Genomic DNA, 19,324 nt, shown 5'->3' on the forward strand with positions numbered 1-19,324 from the left:
TAATAACTATTTTATATACTCTTATGCATGCTAGTTCTGTCATTCTCCCTCCTCTTCTGTCCTCACACACACCCCTGACACCCAACATACTGTCTTCCTTTGAGAGATAATGATAATAGATAATTCTAAAATTAATATGGACAATTAACCTATAAAAGACAAAACAGTTATAAAGAAAGCAATGATTGAAGGTTTTTGTGACTTGAAGAATTATCACAAAACTACACTTAAAATGTTTTTGTAAAGCTGAAGGGAAAGTTCTTTAATAACAAAGACGATTTAAAGAAGAAAGGATAGTTTCTTCAACAAATGGTTCAAAAACAAGTATATATCCATACACAAAATCACAGAATAATTTGAGACACAGAGCTCACAGATACAAATTTTGTATCTGTCACTCTTTTTCAACTAATTTCAATCATCATGGTACTCTCCAGATCCATCCACTTAGCAGCAAATTGCATGGTTTTATTTTTTCTTAAAGCTAAGTGGTCTTGGACCCGGAGAGATAGCACAGTGGTGTTTGCCTTGCAAGCAGCCAATCCAAGAACCAAAGGTGGTTGGTTGCGGCTCCCCAAAGGGGACCCCTATTTTGGGGGCCTTATCCTACACTGACCAGCAGTGAGGAAACCTAAGGAGAGTCGCACAACGTGATAGGGTTCGTGCTCTTCTGAGTACCTGTGGAGGCAAAAGTTAGTAATGACTCATGAAACCAAAAGAGGAATCAAGAGCAACTTTATTTCAGGCAGGATGTGATTATATACTTTTTAGTGATGGGGAAGCGGGGGTAGGGCAAGGCATGGCTATCACCAATCATATTTCGCCAGATCAGTCTTTTGCTCACAGCCCTCAGTAGAGCCGGGTGAAGTTAGTGGGGCTGAGTGAAAAAACCACAAATCACGGATGTCACATACACATTTTCAGATGACAGTTACAGATTACCAGAGACCAACAGTTAAATTCTTAAGTAACATGTTGTTCTTTATGCTACTGATGTAAAAGGTTTTGTTACTGGTACTCATAAACCTGTATGACACTATTTCCTTTTTCATGGCCATGATTTCTTGATCACAGTGAGAACTGGCAAGAACTGTTTGTCCCTGACATATTTTTTTAGAGCTGCGTATATCCTGTTGGCCTGTCCTTTGCAGACTTTCTGGTTTCGGTTCCCATTCTTCACAATCAGGCAGGCATGAAGGCAAGCAGGCAATGCATAGCAACACTGGGGGAGTTCAACTCTCCCGGCTCCTCACATCTCCCCCTTTTTTCTTCGCTAAGCAAGAAAGATGAGCTGCCCTTGTGATGCTCAGCGCCTGTAGGGACAGCATTCCTTGAGGTTTCTCCAAGCTTTAGCACAGCGAGAGCCTAGCGACGGACGCTTCTTGCTTAGTTTCTCAAAGACTTCAAACTGTAGCAAGGCAGGAGGTGGGGAGGGAGCCTCTTCAGTTGCAAGTTGTTGATACAAATCGGTGGGATGCTTCTTTGTAGCCTCATCAATCTGCGATTTCACGAAGCTGGTGATGCGGCGGAAGGCCCATGGACCAAAGGATAATAGCAGCATAAGGCCGAGAAAGGGTCCCAGAAAAGCTGGGAGTAAAGTAGTCAACCATGGGGTTGTAGAAAACCAGTTTTTATACCAGCTCTCACTCTGATCAAGCTCCCTACGTCTCTCCTCAAGACTCTTTTCAACTCTTTTAATGCTATCTCTAACCAGACCAGTTTCATCTTTAAATATACAGCATTCTTCTTTTAAGGCGGCGCACATCCCCCCTTCTTTTAGAAAGGCAAGGTTAAGCCCACGGCGGTTCTGGAGGACCATTTAAGCCAAAGAGGCAACAGTTTTCTTAAGATGTTTAAGTCCTTGCTTAAGTTTTCTAATGTCCGCATCTACAGCGTGCTGAAGCTGGTAGAAGGACTCAGATGAGCGGACCATGGAGTAGATACCAGTACCAGCGCCGGCAGCACCAAGTTTGAGCAGCACAGCAATGGTCACAGCAGAAACAGGTTCCCGTTTATGGCGTAGCAAGGAGGAGTTAATGGTGAAGAGGGGAAGATCTTCCATTGGGTGAACAGAGAGGCGAGGCAACAGCAAAACCAGCACACAGTAGTTTTTGTGGGCAAGAAAAATTTCAGGAACCAAGACAGGGGTCAAACCAGTAGAGCAGGAAAATAAGTACCATTGGGGGACAAAACATAGGAGTCGTTATGATTAACAACATAGGTTTGATTACAAACATTAATCAATTGAAGGTGAGGGAGCATTTGGGGTCCCAGAATGCAAAGGCCAACACCCATAACTTGACCCAGAGTTATGCCTTGGCCAGGGTCAAGGTTCCATGCGATGGAGGGCTGATTCTGTAGAGGGATAGGAGCACCAAAAACAGTTACTGCTTTATAAAATGGAGACTGGGAGGAATAGCAAATACAACATTGTTCATATGCAGGGTTAGTAATGGTGGAGGCGGAGGCATTAATCATATCAAGAATAAGCTGTGAGGAGGAAACTGGACCAGAGGGGAGAGTAGGCTGAAAAAAGGTGATAGGTGTAAGAATAGAGTTGGGGGAAGGCATGTGGGTAAGATAGGGTGACCTTGGTTTACAGGCAGAAGACACAGCAATTTATATTATACAAGTTATTTTTGAATACCACGGGAATGCTTTTTGACTTCTGTGAGACTTCAGCATTTAAAAATTTTATAATTAACAATTGCCAATTTTTTTTTTGTTTGTTTTGTTTTTTTTTTTTTTTGTTTTTGGGCCACACCCAGCGGTGCTCAGGGGTTACTCCTGGCTGTCTGCTCAGAAATAGCTCCTGGCAGGCACGGGGGACCATATGGGACTCCGGGATTCGAACCAACCACCTTTGGTCCTGGATCGGCTGCTTGCAAGGCAAACACCGCTGTGCTATCTCTCCGGGCCCAACAATTGCCAATTTTTTAAAAACTTTTAAACTGAACCTAAATGATTTTTTTTAAACTTTTTAGTTATTATTTTAAAGCTAGATGCTTCTTTTTCTAGCCATATATTCATATATTTATGGCCTTAACTTACACATAGCAGGAAAGCTGGGTGATTGCAAAGTTCAGAAATTTTCTAGGGAAAAGTTATTCCCGATGGCCATTGAGAAATTTGGGGTTTACTATCCCCTACACTTTCTGCCATGTGGTTAGAAGGACAAAGCTAGCTTAACACATGATTTTTAGCAGGATGTCACAGTCTATTAGATGACCAGACTGAACCAAGTTGAAAAAAAATTAATTGAAATTTCAAAAATGGATAAGGCTTTAAAAATTGTATTTATCATGAAATGTAGAAATAACAAATAAATAGACAAAACAAAACAACACTAAACACAACATTGTGGCCACTTTCATTCATTACAACACACACATAAACAGACAAAAGGATCGATCCAAAACTTTTTTTTTTTTTTTTTTTTTTTTTTAGAAAAACTTAATGTAGCTGGAGTGGAACTTTGCTGAAAATAAATTTTAAGGTTTAGATTTAGCACAAAACATTTTTTAAAACAATTATAATTTGAAGTTTAAAATATTAAACAAAATGGTTAGTAAGCAGTTAAAAAATTTTTAAGTAAAATGAGCACTGTAGAAGGAGTCTTCATTCTGAAGTATGATATCATTTGCTGTAAATGAATGGGTTTTCTTTAAATTAGTTTCACAGTAGAACAGTAAGACAGCTGCAATAAAGTGTTAAAATTTTTATGATTAAAAAAGAAATAAACAACTGTTTTTACCTTGAAGACTTTAAGTGAATAATTTGTAAAATAATATTATATACCAAATTAACAAAATGTTTAGACATTATAAGATATAGTTAAAGACTTTTGATGCATTTACACACCTAGAACTTAAGACCAAAGTTATATTTGATATTTTTGTTAATTTTCTTATAAAATTTAGTTTTATAATATTACTGATAAAATGAAATATATATTTTTTTATTAATATTATTTGTTCACTTTGACACAAATATACAGTTTTGTATAATGTGCTGACTTTCTGAATACACTTAAAAGGATAGTTATTTCAATGCAAAGGTAAAGAACCATTGCTGTAGCACAAAATTAAAACTAAGGGTATTATGAAGCACACCTGGGTGATAGCTGTGCAATAATATTAACTATATTATTTAAAAAGGCTAATGACATTATTTTCCACATAATTTTTTAAAATACCTTAAAAATTAAAATAAAAATTTTAATAGAAATATAAAAAACTGAAATTCTAATACTTGTTTGTCTGTTTAAATTTTAAAACACCAAAAGGTTTTTCTTTTACTGATAATTTGTTATTACAAGTGACAGAATTATGACCTTGCTCTAAAATTTCTGAGAGGCATGAAAACAGGGAGTGTATTGCTGTTATCTCCATGTTGCTTTTTCTCCCTAGAAAATTTTTTAACCCTTACAGACCTGAATTTAGAAGGTTTTCTAATTTCCAATGTTTTAATAATTACAACACCAAATGCACAAAACTTAATTATACAAATGCTTTTAGAAAAGGCACACTTATGCTGCATAATTTAATTCACAAACTTTACAATTATTTGAGGCCTCTTATGAGACACAACAAAATTCTGACAATTTTTACTATATATTTCACATGAACAGTTTCTGAATTCTTTTAATTCTACCAACTGTGGTCTTTATCTTAGAAAAACATTTTAAGGCTGCAATACTACCCTAAGGGAAGGGGGGGGGGTTCCACCCTGCTCGCTGATTGCTGAAGTGGCAGCCTGGCCAGGAGGGTGGGGGAAAGCAGCAACAGTTTGTTGCCGCGTGTGGGGGAGCTGCTGGAACGCTGGCTCTGGGGAGCGACTTCCAGGCATGGAGGGCAGCAAGAGCCATGTTGGCAAGCTGGGACCTGGAAAGTGTGTGCTGTGCCTTTAAGGTATGAAAAGGGGCGAGGCCAGCTATAGGAGCGTAGAGATCAGACAGGGTCTTGACCCCTGTTAGGACAATTAGGGGAGGGAGCCGGATTCTGGCCATCCTAACCATAATTTATGGAGGCCAGGTCGGTGGCTGCAGCCGGCGCCAGCTTCCTTAACAGCACGGGCCTGAGCGCGAGTCTGGGGTCTGGTGGGTGTGTGAATGGGGGCAGACGGGGCGGACGCAGGCTCATCGAAAAAGGGGAACAAATATTTGGGAGAGGAATGACCAGCCCGAAGTTGGGCGATCTGGTGTTCAAGGTTAAGGATTTCTTTAAGATTATGAATTTGGTGTTGAAGAGGGCTGGAGGGGGCGGGGATAGAGGAAGCTGAGAGAGGAGCAGGCAGGTTGTAGGGAGGGGGCGTGAGGTCCAAAAGGACGAAAGGTGGTCCGAAGGACGAGAGGCCAAAAGGCGGGGGTCGCCTGGGAGAGAGACTAAGAAGTCACCCTGAGAGATGCATGCATGAAATTCTGAACGCGTCTGCGCAAGGGAAACTCACCCTTCACGGAAAGAAAAGGGAGACGCGGAGAATTCCCGGGAACGACCGGCGACGAGGGAGAAGAGCAGGAAAACCACGTTTGGGCGCCAGAATGCGGCTCCCCAAAGGGGACCCCTATTTTGGGGGCCTTATCCTACACTGACCAGCAGTGAGGAAACCTAAGGAGAGTCGCACAACGTGATAGGGTTCGTGCTCTTCTGAGTACCTGTGGAGGCAAAAGTTAGTAATGACTCATGAAACCAAAAGAGGAATCAAGAGCAACTTTATTTCAGGCAGGATGTGATTATATACTTTTTAGTGATGGGGAAGCGGGGGTAGGGCAAGGCATGGCTATCACCAATCATATTTCGCCAGATCAGTCTTTTGCTCACAGCCCTCAGTAGAGCCGGGTGAAGTTAGTGGGGCTGAGTGAAAAAACCACAAATCACGGATGTCACATACACATTTTCAGATGACAGTTACAGATTACCAGAGACCAACAGTTAAATTCTTAAGTAACATGTTGTTCTTTATGCTACTGATGTAAAAGGTTTTGTTACTGGTACTCATAAACCTGTATGACACTATTTCCTTTTTCATGGCCATGATTTCTTGATCACAGTGAGAACTGGCAAGAACTGTTTGTCCCTGACATATTTTTTTAGAGCTGCGTATATCCTGTTGGCCTGTCCTTTGCAGACTTTCTGGTTTCGGTTCCCATTCTTCACAATCAGGCAGGCATGAAGGCAAGCAGGCAATGCATAGCAACACTGGGGGAGTTCAACTCTCCCGGCTCCTCACAGTTGGTTTGAATCCCGGTATCCCATATGGTCCCCGGTGCTTGCCAGGAGCTATTTCTGAGCAGACAGCCAGGAGTAACCCCTGAGCATCACCAGGTGTGGCCCAAAAACCAAAAAAAAAAAAAAAAAAGCTAAGTGGTCTTACCTGGTGTATATGTCACTAGATTTTTCTCATATTCCTGTTATATTTTTACTTTATATTTAGGTCTATGAAATATTGGTTTTTAGATTAAGTTTGAATTAATTTTGTGGAAGTTATGAGGTTTGTGTCTCAGCTCATTCTGGTCTTCTAATCACTTCTGATCACAAGCTTGGAGTGAATTCTAAGCTCTGTTGGGTGTGTGGCCCCCAAAATAAAATAATGAAATAATAATAATCACTTTTAATATCATTACATAAAGAAATGATCATATTTTGACATTTTGGGTCAAAATAAATACTGCATTTTACCTATTATTTGGGTGGGGTTGGTTTTGTTTTAAATGTGCCTACTAGGACAGCACAATGACAACTATGCCTTTGCAGTCTATTTCTACTGTTTACCACAGCTCTAGATCCTAATAATTGACTAAACTATCTCAATCTACTATAATTGTGTAATTTTTAATTTTGGTGACAAATTTAAGAGCATTTAGGAGATGCCAGATGTATGGTAAGACACAAGTTGGGAGAATTATGAATGACATATTATAGAAGAAGCAAGAACAAAAACTTTTAGTAGGGATAAAGCAATGATAAAAGTTGAACTAAAAGTGTCTTTCCAGCTGAGTATATACAACAGCCATGTATTTAAAATTTTATAAATATATATCAACAAATGACTTTCCTTAAATATATGAATGACATTATTTCCCCTCAGAAACTGAGTCGGAGAGTGGAGTCACTTGCCTCAGTTTTTTCCACTTATAAGCAGCCAGTCTTTCAACTCCAAGGTGAGGATTTTATCTGCTATATCATATTTGCTTTGAGAAATTTGGAAGCAATTTCAAAGCTAAAGATAAAATTTACATGAGACAGAGGCAGGAGGGCCTGCTTTCATGGGTTCACAACATGTATTGAGTTATGGCTTATAATCAGTCATGGGAGAAATAAAATAGAGAAATTGGCAAATATTACAAAAGATGGCTTTTCCCACCAAAAGCTTTTAAATATTTAATTAGAACCATGGTTTATAAAGTTATTGGTAGTGAAATTTTAGACATAATATTTCAGCACCAACTCACCACTAAGTGTCAATTCCAAACACCAGTGCTCCCATAGTCTGTCTTCCACCCACCCCCCTACTAACTTCCTGCACCTGCTGGTTGCCAACTATATTAAAGTTCAGTGATTTCGATTTAGATCTCCTGTTTTCAGTGTTGTTGTATCTGTGTTTTGGATATATAGTTATACCATTCTCCCGCTCTCTAATAAAACCAAAGCCCAGATCGCTGGTCCCCCATTACTTCCCTTTCTCATTTTCTTCCTTTCTGCTTTAAGTCCTTTTCCTCCCTAGACTCTGCAATCAAGGGTTATCTAGGCATCTACCTTTTACTGCATTAAATTTCCAAATTCAAGCATTTCAGATACCACCGATAAGTGAGAGATCATCCTGTTTGTCTTTTGTCTTCTGGCTTACTTCATTCAACATGATATCTTTCAGTTCCAACCAAGTTGCAGCACATTGCATAATTTTATCATTTCTTGCAACTGAATAGTCTTTAATTGTGTATGTGTACTATACCTTCATAATCTATTCATCTGTCATTGGTCATTTAGTTCGATTCCATCTCTTAGCTAAAGTACTCAATGCAACAATGAATAATAGTGTGCATATGTCCTTTTGAATGAATGCATTTAACTTGTAGGAATAGATACTCAAAAGTGGAATTGCTAGGTCATATAGCAGCTCAATTCTAAGTTTACTGAGGACTCTCCATACCGTTTTCAACAGGGATTGAATCAGACAACATTCCAACCAGAAGTAGATGAGAGTTCCTTTTCTACCAAATACCTGCCAAAGGAGATTGTTACTACTATTTTTTGATGTTTCATTCTCACTAATGTGAAAGGGTATCGCATTGTTGTCTTGATTTGGATTTTCCTAGTGATAAGAGATGTTGAGCACTTTTTTATTTAAAAGCCTCCTCCTTAGTATACCATCGGATGGACAGTATAGAATACTGACTCACAGAGTTTGAGATGCCTCTGACTATAGAATCTGTTAAAGCCCTAGCTTAGTCTAACTGTGTATACTCAGGCAAATCACAGAACTTCTCTAGTCTCAGTACTTTTAAATATGAGCAGGAACACTTCCATTCCCAATATACAATAGATGCCAAACCTCAAAATCTAGAAACGGAGAGTCTTGATTTTCCATCTCATATAGCTATTTGGTGGGAGCTTGGGGTTTCCTAAACTTTCTCCTTAGCTGTTACAAAGGGTTAATAACAAAGAATAGTCCCAAAGGCAGTTGTTTATTGGACTCATATCTATAGATATTTACTATCTTGAACTGAAAGTGAGATGTTAGGTATGTTTATCCATTCAAAATAAATGCACGTTAACCTAAATATTTTATTTTATGAAAAATAAATCTATTCCATAAAACAAAGTTTATCAAAATGGTGTCATTGTGTTGCATATTTACAAATAATGTTTCATATCTGTCTTAATAAAAGACAACCTGTGGGTTTATGTCTCTTTCAGCAATTTGTTTCAAAATTATACAGTATGCTTCTGAAAAACTCCACTGTATATAGTGAAAGAACAAGTGAAAAATGGCCAGTACTGTTCATGGTATCATTATAAAGATTCTTTGAACCTCAGTGAATCCATGAAAAACTCTCAGAGAATACCAGGACTCCTTAACTGCACTTTCAGAACTGCTGGCCTAATACAAATCACTCAATGGCTTTTTGACATTTTTACTCAGACTCCAATCCCCATTGGTTATAGGAAGAGATAAATGAAAGAACATACTTTTTAAAAGACTTTAAAATGACAAAGAGCTTCTAGTATGGAAAACTCAAACTTGATAAATTGTGCCTGCTTTTGAGTATGCAGCCTCTTTCTTCCCTCCCCCCAAAAAAATTCTTAAATGAATGTATCTGAAATCTACTATTTAATGCCTCAGAATGGAATCAGTCCTCAAAATAATTAAGGAAGTAAGAACAGAGAATAGGAAGAAAGAAAATAGAAGATGAAGAAAGGAAGAGAAGGAAGCAAGAAGAAAGAGAGGGAAGTATAAAGGAAGAAAGTTAAGAAAGGACGAGAGGTAAAGGAGGCAGACTACCTTCTTTCAAAGACTTCTTAAAGTTCTAGTTCTTAATAAATACTAAAATTAGCAGGAAATAGAAGTTTTAGTAAGTAACTCAAGAGTGTGCAATCACCAAAGCAATATATAGTACTCAGCAAGGAGGTAAATCAGATCTGTCCAGTACCCACAGTCCTATCCTGACAATTTCAGTTGTCCTCCCAGTGAGAACAGGTGGAAAGAAAGAAACAAAAATATTCTCAGCACAAAGTTTTCTTTTTTTTCTTTTTTTTTTTTTTTTTTGGTTTTTGGTTTTTGGGCCACACCCAGTGATGCTCAGGGGTTACTCCCAGCTGTCTGCTCAGAAATAGCTCCTGGCAGGCACGGGGGACCATATGGGACACCGGGATTTGAACCAACCACCTTTGGTCCTGGATCTGCTGCTTGCAAGGCAAATGCGCTGTGCTATCTCTCCGGGCCCATCAGCACAAAGTTTTCAACATGAAAGCTGCTCTACGTTTCAAGAGAGGAAAAGAATTGTCCTGCATAATTCAGAATTCAGTTTCAACTGGCTGAAGGGAAAAAAAATAACTGAATTTATCCAACTCCATCCTCATAAAGATAGAGTTTTATCTTCTTTTTCTCTCCTTACCTCATCCTCCTCTTCTCTTCTTTATCTAGTGTCTCTCTACCACATTACCTGAGAAATTGCTTTTGCTTTTACCTAGGAGGAAGCTTCTCTGGGTGGTTTCTTACTGCAGGAAGTTCCAAGAGAAAGTGCTTTTCAAGCAACCCAAACACAGTCTTAGTTTACATCTCCTTTGCCTACCTGTATTCCTCCTAAATATAATAAATGGTGCTGAATTAAATTAACTGTGAAGATTCAAATATGTTTCAAACTGCCTGAGGCTTATTGTTTTTGAAATAATTGACTGTCGTATTAAAATATAAATAAAGTACACTAATAGGCTACTATACATGGAATTATTTGTGTTATTTATCCAAACCAATGCATAGGAATATCTCTCGCTCTAATCTGTAGAAGCATATTAGCCAAGTTTGTTAGGAAGGTGTGTTGATCACTCTCTGTCTAACAGGAGAAAAGCCAAAATGTATTTTGTGTATATGTTACTTTGTACCTTTAAGAGAGCCTTTCTATTTTATCTAAATGTACTATGATGGGAACAGAGTTGGGACAGTACAGTAGTCAGTACAGTAGTTAAGGCATTTGCCTTGCACAGGTTGACCCAGATTGAATCTCCAGAACCAAATCTTGTTCTTGGAGCACAGCACAGAGCCAGGAATAAGCACCGAGCACCACTGGTTGTAACTCCAAAATTAATTAAATCAATAAGGTGAGATGTACTGTATTGGACAGTCAGGAGTCTGGTAAAATGTCTGAATAAAGCTAGAAGGCACAGGAATATGCTGAAAATAGAAGTATCACAGTAACATTCCATAGCCTTGCTCAGCACAAAGTTAGAGTTTTCACAGCTGGCTCATTCTAAAAATCATTCCAGATTAAATGAACATCATATTTTTAAACAGAAAAATAAAGGGAGGAAAGAAAGATCTTTTTGTAAAGGGAAAAGCAAAATACCTGATGATTAAAAGAAAAACTTTCATCCCTAAACATTTAATGTACACATGTATATACACATGTGCACACAGATGTGAACAGATCAACAGAAAAGCAATAAAGCACATCTACTTCGATCCACACCACCGACAGCTGCTACTTCGAGAGTCTGACAAAATGATCCTTTGTGCAGGAAGGCCACTTTCTTTACTCTCAGACATAGTCTTTTTTTTTTTTTAATTTGGATAGTGATTTTAGAAAGATTGCTGTTTTTATTTACTCTTCAATTAATCATGCTCAACTGTAAACAGTCTATTTTAGTTTTGCTGACAATTGTCCACTTGTCGACATCTCACTCAAGTATCTCCAGCATCTGGCTACTGCAGAAAACCTCTCCATCGAAATGAATGTTTGTCTCTGTAAACTCAGGAATTCATTGCTTTCTCTGACCATCAACAATCAGATTACATTGGAAAAAGAAAGTCGCCTAAGTATCTCATTAAGGATGTATATGAACAGTTAGTAAAGGGTTTACTGGATTTCTTTTCATTCTATATAGCAAAATAAAAGAGGAGAGTGATTTCAACTTCAGAAGGGAGGTGTCCTGTAACCTTAGATATGCTTACATACCACTAGGCATGAAATGACAGCTCTAGAAATTACTGAGCAATCTCTCCTTAGGAACAAGTAAACTCTTGATTTATGGGAGAAGCACGAATGAGATTTGAGAGTTGTAAAACTTTACATGGCCCTTAAACCTTCTTCCTTTGAGAGGGCCTTTTCTTTCCTTTAAAATGTGGGGACAACACAGAGTAAAATCTCTGCCCATGGTTAATATTTTGTCAATAATAGAGCTCCTATGGTGGGGGGCGCAAGAAGAGAGAGAAAATTCAAGCGAGCACTCAAGCTATCCATTTTGTTCTTTCAGAAAATAAGAAAAAAAAAGTCATGGATCCTTGGGATGGGGGATGGAGGTAGTCAAGGGGCGATAAGAGGGGATGGGAACTGGGAGCTCTGAGGATCCAGTTAGTTCCTCAGGAGAATGAATGGGCTGTTTGCCCACATTCTACATTGCACACACTTCACAGCCCTGGAGATTCTTTCCATTGGGGTCCCTTCCTGGATGCTGGTTCAGACAGAAGCATGATAGCGAGCAAACAAGGACGTAGCAGAGTGGAGAAACTCAGTTCCGTTTAGCCAGACTTTTACAGCAAATCCAGAGAATTGAACCTGCTTGGACAGGAAAATTGAGGATCCCAGAAGATTAGATTCACCCTACCTAGCTCAGAAGGTGGTGGAGACAGTGGAGGTGGAGGGAAGACTAGAAAGGGGTCGTGTTCTCTCCCTTCAGACGCCAAAGATCCATCCAACCTCCAGTAATTGATTTTAATGAGGGGTGGGGGTCCACATTAAGGATTGCCCGGGGTCGTCTGCCCCTGGGGGGCGTCTAGGTTTCCACTTCCTGACCAGCTTGTCACCGCTCTGGATATTCTCCATATTCGGTTATGTTTGGGGCACTGACAGGTCGAGGAAACTACCTTTCTCCCCTTCCTGGCTACAATGACCCACGTCTTACCTGGTAATTTATGCGCAATTAATTGAGATATCTCTTATACTTGATGTGCTGCAAAATTAATGCCTAATTTATGTAATTAGTCAATTAACTCTAATTCCAGCATATGTTTCCAATGCCCAGAGGTGTACTGTTTCCCAGGTACTTATTTTGATGTCACGAAATGCAACTAATTAATTTTACATGCATATTAATTTGGGATCTCTTTCGCGGTTCCCTTTGTGCACGTAATTTTAATATTTGTCTTTCCAGCCTTTGGGGGCTGGGTGGGGGAGGTGTAGGTGGGCGGGGAGGCAGGAGCTCAAGAGGCAAGCTCGCAGCAGGGTCTCAGATCCTGGCAGGGGCATGGGTGGCCAGGGCCGAGGGTATCCAGCAAGCTTTTAAAGACCGTGACCGACAATGTCATCACCAAGTGCATTTTTGCAGGTGCTTTTGGGAATCGAGGAGCGTTAGGGCTTGGAGACTGAACCTTCATTTTCTCCCATCGCTCACAGTAGCCCGGGACAAACCGTTCTCTGCGCCCAGTCTGAGAATCAGAGAGGGGCTTTCGCTGCTGCTAAATTGCTACTTGGCGTCCAGGAGGACTCAAATTTCCTGGCCAATCCCGGGAGGCAGAACACTGAATGGGCTACTCGGTGGAAGTGGATCTATGCGACAGACACTAGGCTGAGCGTGGGCATCTGCTCAGAGCTGCTGCCCGCATGCAAAAGGAACTTTGAACTACACTTCCATTTCGGCCTAAAGAAGCCGAATTTCATCTTCTAAGTGCCGGGAAGCAAAAGACGAAACAGGGAGAAAGTTTACTTTCCAAGTTATTGGGTGGCACATTAAAACTTTTATTCTTTTTGGACAAATTAATGAGCAATTTAATTAATAAAATCAGAGAGTCGTGTAAGTGCTATGATAATGAAGTTAAATGAGTGCACGGTAAAATATTCACTAATCCAGAGCATTGCCAAATACACCCCCCTCCCCTTAATTCTGCTTACCACTAAAAGGGTTTTGAGCACCATAATGAGATGCCTCTGTCTGCTAATTAATTGACACGCTCCTGAATATTCATATAAGCTAGCACCAATACGTTCCTAATTGCACCGTGGAATAGATCTCAGAGGAAAGTAAATCGCCATAGACTTAATTAAAATAATGTATTCCAGATCCAGGACGGGGAAAAGATGAGACATTTGCCTTCCAGCGCTCTAAGAGAGTGGCACCTGGTTGGCGGAGGGGCAAGATATCAAAAGGCGGAGCCCAGTCTCAAATCAGAGGCTTGGAGCGCGCGGGGAAGGCCTTGGGCTCCCTGTCGAGCGATGTCCAAACCCGAAGGTTGAGAAGGCGCTGGGTCCCCAAGAGCCGACGTGCTGACTGAACTTCCTGAGGTCGCCCTCTTTGAAGAAGAGGCTCGGGGGACAATATAGACCACACTAAAATCCAGCGCCCACTTTCATCTTCTCTCTGCCCTTCCACCCCCCAGACTGCAAAAAGCACTCGGGGCAAAAGTCGTCGATGGGGAATTTGCCCAAGAGGGCAACTTTTCCGAAAGGTAGTCTAAGGTACCATCATCCTCAATGTCCCAGTTGCAAGCAGAGAAGCGAGCAGTCCCGGACACTTATCTTCTGGTGGAAGAGCGACAGAAAAAGGAAAACACTGGGTTTCAAGGACACCCGTCCCTCTCCCCCTGCACGCGCCCCCCGCGCACAAAAACAGGACGCGGAGGTCTTGCGCGCGCAATCGACTTTATTGGCGTGTCCAGAGCGCGGACGATGCCTCCTCCGCCCAGCTCACCTTGGTCGTGTTGTGACCCAGCTGGGTTTAGGACCATTAGATGTCCACCTCAATTAGATGGCAAAAGTCACACCAGTGAATTCAATACTCCTGATTTAGGAAGACGGAGTTACCACCTTCCCCTCCACCCTTCTTAAAAAAAAAAAAAAAAAAGCACCACAGGTTAGAAACGAAAAAGAGTTTATTTGAAGACATACAAATGCATATTTATAATACACATGTAGGCATTAACAATGTAAATTACACCGCCAGCAGTTGCTGGTTGTTTATTCATTAGATCTTTAGAAAATCTACATTGCCTCCAGACAGCGCGATGATAATGTGAAATACACAAGCAGTTTACATAACCAACTTCCACGCCGGCTCCATGCGCAGCATCTCTGAGTCATCAACAGGTCGCGGGGACGTGGACGCCAAAGGGGGGGGAAGAAAATAAACCCCAACTCTCCAAAATCGAAGTTTCAGGTTGACAAAGCTCTGGACAGCCTCGTAAGCCCCTGGCTCCTCTGTTCTTTGGGCAAAAGACAAGCAGAATGGACAAGATTTTTCCACCCTATTTGAGTGTGGCTTTTTTCTTTTTCTTTTTTTTTTCTTCCCCCACCCTCAGTCAAAGAAAATAGAAGGAAATGGAAAGGGCGCCTGGAACGGAAAGCTTGGCCACCTCTTCCAGTACAGGGTTTTCCGCATCTTAGGAGTTCTAGATGCTTAAAGAAACGCAGTGGGATCATTAGACCCGGACACTGAGCAAAGGCAGCTCGCCTTGGTCCAGGGGAATTATCAAAGTCGCCAAATGGATGACAGGGACCATCCTAAAGAAAAGCCTTCTATCCCCTCCAAACACACACACACACACACACACACACACACACACACACACGCGCGCGCGCGCGCGCGCGCGCGCTTGCCTCTGAATTGCCAGCTTTTTTTTTTCTTTGCAAATTATTATATGATCTGTGGTTCGGGATATTTCCAAATGATAGAGTGAAACGGTAGAACCTGGAGGTTAAGTCTATGTGTTCGCTCAGGTTTTGCTCCTAATAAAATATTGGGATTAACAAGTGTGGGTGGTGAATTGTGCCAGTCCTGAGTGTCAGTGTCAAAGGCGCTGAAACATGACAGGACATTACGAAGGCTGGAATAAGCCCAGGAATTCGGGTTCCCACCTGTAGCGTCCACACACCGCCTGTTCCACTCTTTCCTGGCGCGCCCGCATAGTCTCTAAGCTGAACCCCAACATTTCCAAGGGGTTGAGAAGGCAGCTGATCTTCGGGCCTGGAAATCCTCGGCGGGTCTTACAAGAGACCCGCTTGTAAAAGGAAAGGAAAACTAAAGAAGGTAGACGCGTACTAGTCTATTTCGGGGTCTCAAATCTCGGGGTCCTTCCATGACTGTTGTCATTCACCAGCAACCCCCTTAAGACTTAGCAAACTGGGGCCTGAGCAACTGGCAGTACCCAGGACATGGCGCGAGTCGGGAGGTCGTGCCCCCAAGGAACGAGGAGCCAAGTCCTGTGGCCTGTGGGGTCCGCCTGTGGGGACCCGCCGCTGCTCTGGACAGCAAAACTGGAGCCCCGCCTTGAGCCGTGCTCGGCTGCTGGAGGCCAGTGAGGTTCGACCGCTGGCTTTCTTTTCTTTCTTTCTTTCTTTCTTTTCTAGCCCTGCTTTGTGGGTGGCAGCTCAGCCAGGGGTGCACGAAGACAACAACAAAAAAAAAGGGGGGAAGGAGAGGGAGAGAGAGAGAGAGAGAGAGAGAGAGAGAGAGAGAGAGAGAGAGAGAGAGAGAGAGAGAGAGAGAGAGAGAGAGCGCAAATAGTTTGCACCACCCCAGGCGCACAGCCAGTTATTATACCTAAAAGACTTTCGTGGTCTCCTGGTCTCCAGTAAAACCTGCTCCTGCTATTAAGAAAACACATACTACACACCTCCGCCCTGCTAAGCTCTTCTGGTCATCCTGAGCAAACAAAGCAGAACAGGGGTTTTAAATCTAGATACCTACAGATTATCCAGTTTCTAAACAAATGCAAAATCAAGAATGCACTAACAAATATTATGGATTCAAAAACAGTCCTCATTTCATGGATCTGCAGAGCTCCCCAGAATGAGTTCTAATCAAATTTATGAGCAAAGTACATTTACCAATTGCCTAGGCTTAACCTTAATCTTCTATTACAATCGGTACCTTTTCTTTCTGGATAACATATTCAAGAGAGGTTATAACAATTTCCCCACTATTTTGGAAACTTTGAATTACTTGATAAAGCTAAAAAAATCACCGTCCTTTTTTCTGGTTTTATTAACTCCTCCCTCTACCCCCCTCAAAAAAAAAAGAGAGAAAGAGAGAGAGAGTGAGAAAATGAAGCATGGATGCCAACCCAGCAATTCTAATTTTTCCCTTTAAAACCCGAGCAAGTAAGTAATTCCTGACAAAGAAAATTAATATGAGAAGTATATGGGTGATTTTCTCCCCCTCTACCTTTAAGAAAAAGATCCTTTGCTCCACCCCGCTATTAAACAAAACACAATACTCTTTTCTGGGTGGTACTGCACAGAAGTTGATTCAGTTTTGACAATGTTGTTTAGCTATCATTTGCTATTTTGAATGAATGGGAGAGATTCGGGACCCCCCCTCTCTTTTTACAACATTTGTTTCCTATTATGGAGAGGCGCGGCAGTTGAGGGCAGACATGTGAAAGTGGCTGTTTGATTCTCTTTTTCATCCCCCTGACCCTGCCTTTGTCCCTCCTCACCCTGGGAATGTCACGCCTCACTACTTCACTTTGAGATGCTCGAGAAAGTGGCTTTGTTATTCCCTTTTAGACATACACGAAATTGTTCTCATTCCCCCCGCTGTAAAAGATACTTCACATCAGGACCCGGTTCACAAGTGCAATGCAATTTGGCTTAGTCCAACCTTTGTTCTGCTTGTACAAATGAGGGAACAGTGCACGCATTATACAGTTGATCTACTGCTGTCTTAACCCCAGAGTTAGGGGCTGGGAGAAAAGCAAGTTAATCCCTTCAATACCAAGGTGGCTTTAGCAATATTTCCTCCAATAATAATCATAGATTTGAACTGCTTTCTTCTATTTCACACAGAGCAGAATTTACGGGAATAGGGAGAGCAATAACGGAAAAAATATATATCCTTCTATCAATCTCCTGCAGATAACTTTCCAGGCAAATACATTTGTGTGATGAGTAATGCCAAGTTAAAACTCCACAATTATTTGCGCCAAGAAGGGATTCGGTTTAACAAGGCTTTAAAGCGTAGGAATCCCATAGCAAAACACAGAAAGCAAAAACCAAATGGCATTTAGCAAGCTGATTCTAAAGAGGGCATTACTGAGAGCAAGGCAAAAGTTGTTTTCATAAGCTCAGGGAGGGCTGGGGGTAGGCAGGATAGGGGTCAAACTGAAAGGTACCTACCCCTGGCTCCTATTTGTTAGAGGAGAAACAGCCTTCCCTCACACTCCAAATACCTGCAGCTGCTTGGGAAATGGCACTAAGCTGTGTGTAGGGAGTTGATACTCCAGGTCTCTCTACCGCAGAAAAAAAAAACCCTAAAGTTCAGTTGCTCCAGCACTAGCTAAAGAGAGACCCCAGACACCACCAGGTGGCAGGGCCTAAGGAGATGCATCTCTACATCAGAATGCCATAGACTAAAGAAGAGGGTAAAACTTGATAGGAGAAGACCTTGCCTTTCTTCCTACCCAGCAAGATTGCACAGAGAGAAAACTGATTTCCGGCCACCAGAAGTTTCTGTTCGCCCTCTATGTTAAGAGTTACGGTCTGAGCACCTCATAAGCCAACCATAACCTTCCCATACTACAGAATTCCTTTCTACCAGTTAGGGTGGGGGCGTGAAGAAGACACCCGATCTTTTACCCGGCTAGGAGATGGGGTGCGGGCAAGCAGGAGAGGGGGGAGTGTGCTGAGGTCTCTTTAGCCCTGGTTGGCCATGGGCATCGAAGCACAATACATGTGTCCCCTCCCCTTGATCTCTTTCCACTGCGGTTGAGTTCCCGCCAGACTTGATGCAGGTGGTCGATGCTTAGCAAAAGAGCGAATCTGGTCTTTGGGTTTCCCTGGCCGGGGCCCAACTGGGTATAAGTTCCTGGAACGGCGGCCCTAAAAGGGGGGCACCGACCAGCGGTCCTAGAACTGGCACTGCTCCTCTCTGAACCCCCGGAATCCCTGGATTTCGAATGCAAGCGACGACGAGCCGTGGCAGCAAGCGAGGGTCCAGGCTAGAGAGGCGCGTTGTCCTCGAAATAGCTTCCAAGACACTCGGGCTATCCTTTATTTATTTATTTTTCATGGACCACTGACAGGCGCGGGGAGTTTGTTTTAGCGCTGAATATCCCGGGAACTAAATCCTTTTGAAAGGAATGCTAAATCGTTGCATGCACCAAAGTGCTGCTTTGACCAAGAGTGACAGAGGGCACAAAGCGGTCCGGGACTAAGGCGCGCGGCTTCCCAGGAGAGCTAGGGTGGGAGGTAGAGGGATGTGGAAGCGGGCAAAAAATCAGGTAGCGCCCTGGAAATTTTAGAGTAAGCCCCAGATTCTATTCTGCAAGGGGTCGACCTCCAGGAGAGTGCGGTCCCACGCACCAGCCTCCCAAAGGGCAGCGAAGGTGAAAGGGATGGTCTGGGATTCGTTTTGGAGCGTAGTGAAGCGAGCGTGGGACCTTGTTGGGAAGTGGGAAAGAGAGGGATCCTCCAGCCGGGTGGGGGAAAGGCCAGGGCAGTGGAGGGAGACCTGGCTGGAGAGGAGGCTGGGGGAAGAGGAGAAACGGGCTCTTCCCAGATAACTGCAGGCACCGCAGAGTCCACTTTCCAAGTCCGGAAGGCGGGGATTGTTTTTTTGGCGCCTTCCCAAACTGCCGTTTACGCCCCCCCATCCACCTCCCGTCGAGGTGGGTAAAT

The 19,324-nt window shown here is 42.2% G+C and overlaps 1 non-coding gene across 1 annotated transcript; it reads right to left on the reverse strand.

Moving 5' to 3' along the window:
- Positions 1–4,004: 4,004 nt before the first annotated feature.
- Positions 4,005–4,131, reverse strand: LOC126010002 (small nucleolar RNA SNORA22). The gene has a single exon (XR_007496146.1). It is a non-coding gene; the product is annotated as a small nucleolar RNA SNORA22 (small nucleolar RNA).
- Between the last annotated feature and the right edge of the window lie 15,193 nt (positions 4,132–19,324).

Source organism: Suncus etruscus, chromosome 5, assembly GCF_024139225.1.
Source record: "Suncus etruscus isolate mSunEtr1 chromosome 5, mSunEtr1.pri.cur, whole genome shotgun sequence".
NCBI lineage: Eukaryota > Metazoa > Chordata > Mammalia > Eulipotyphla > Soricidae > Suncus > Suncus etruscus.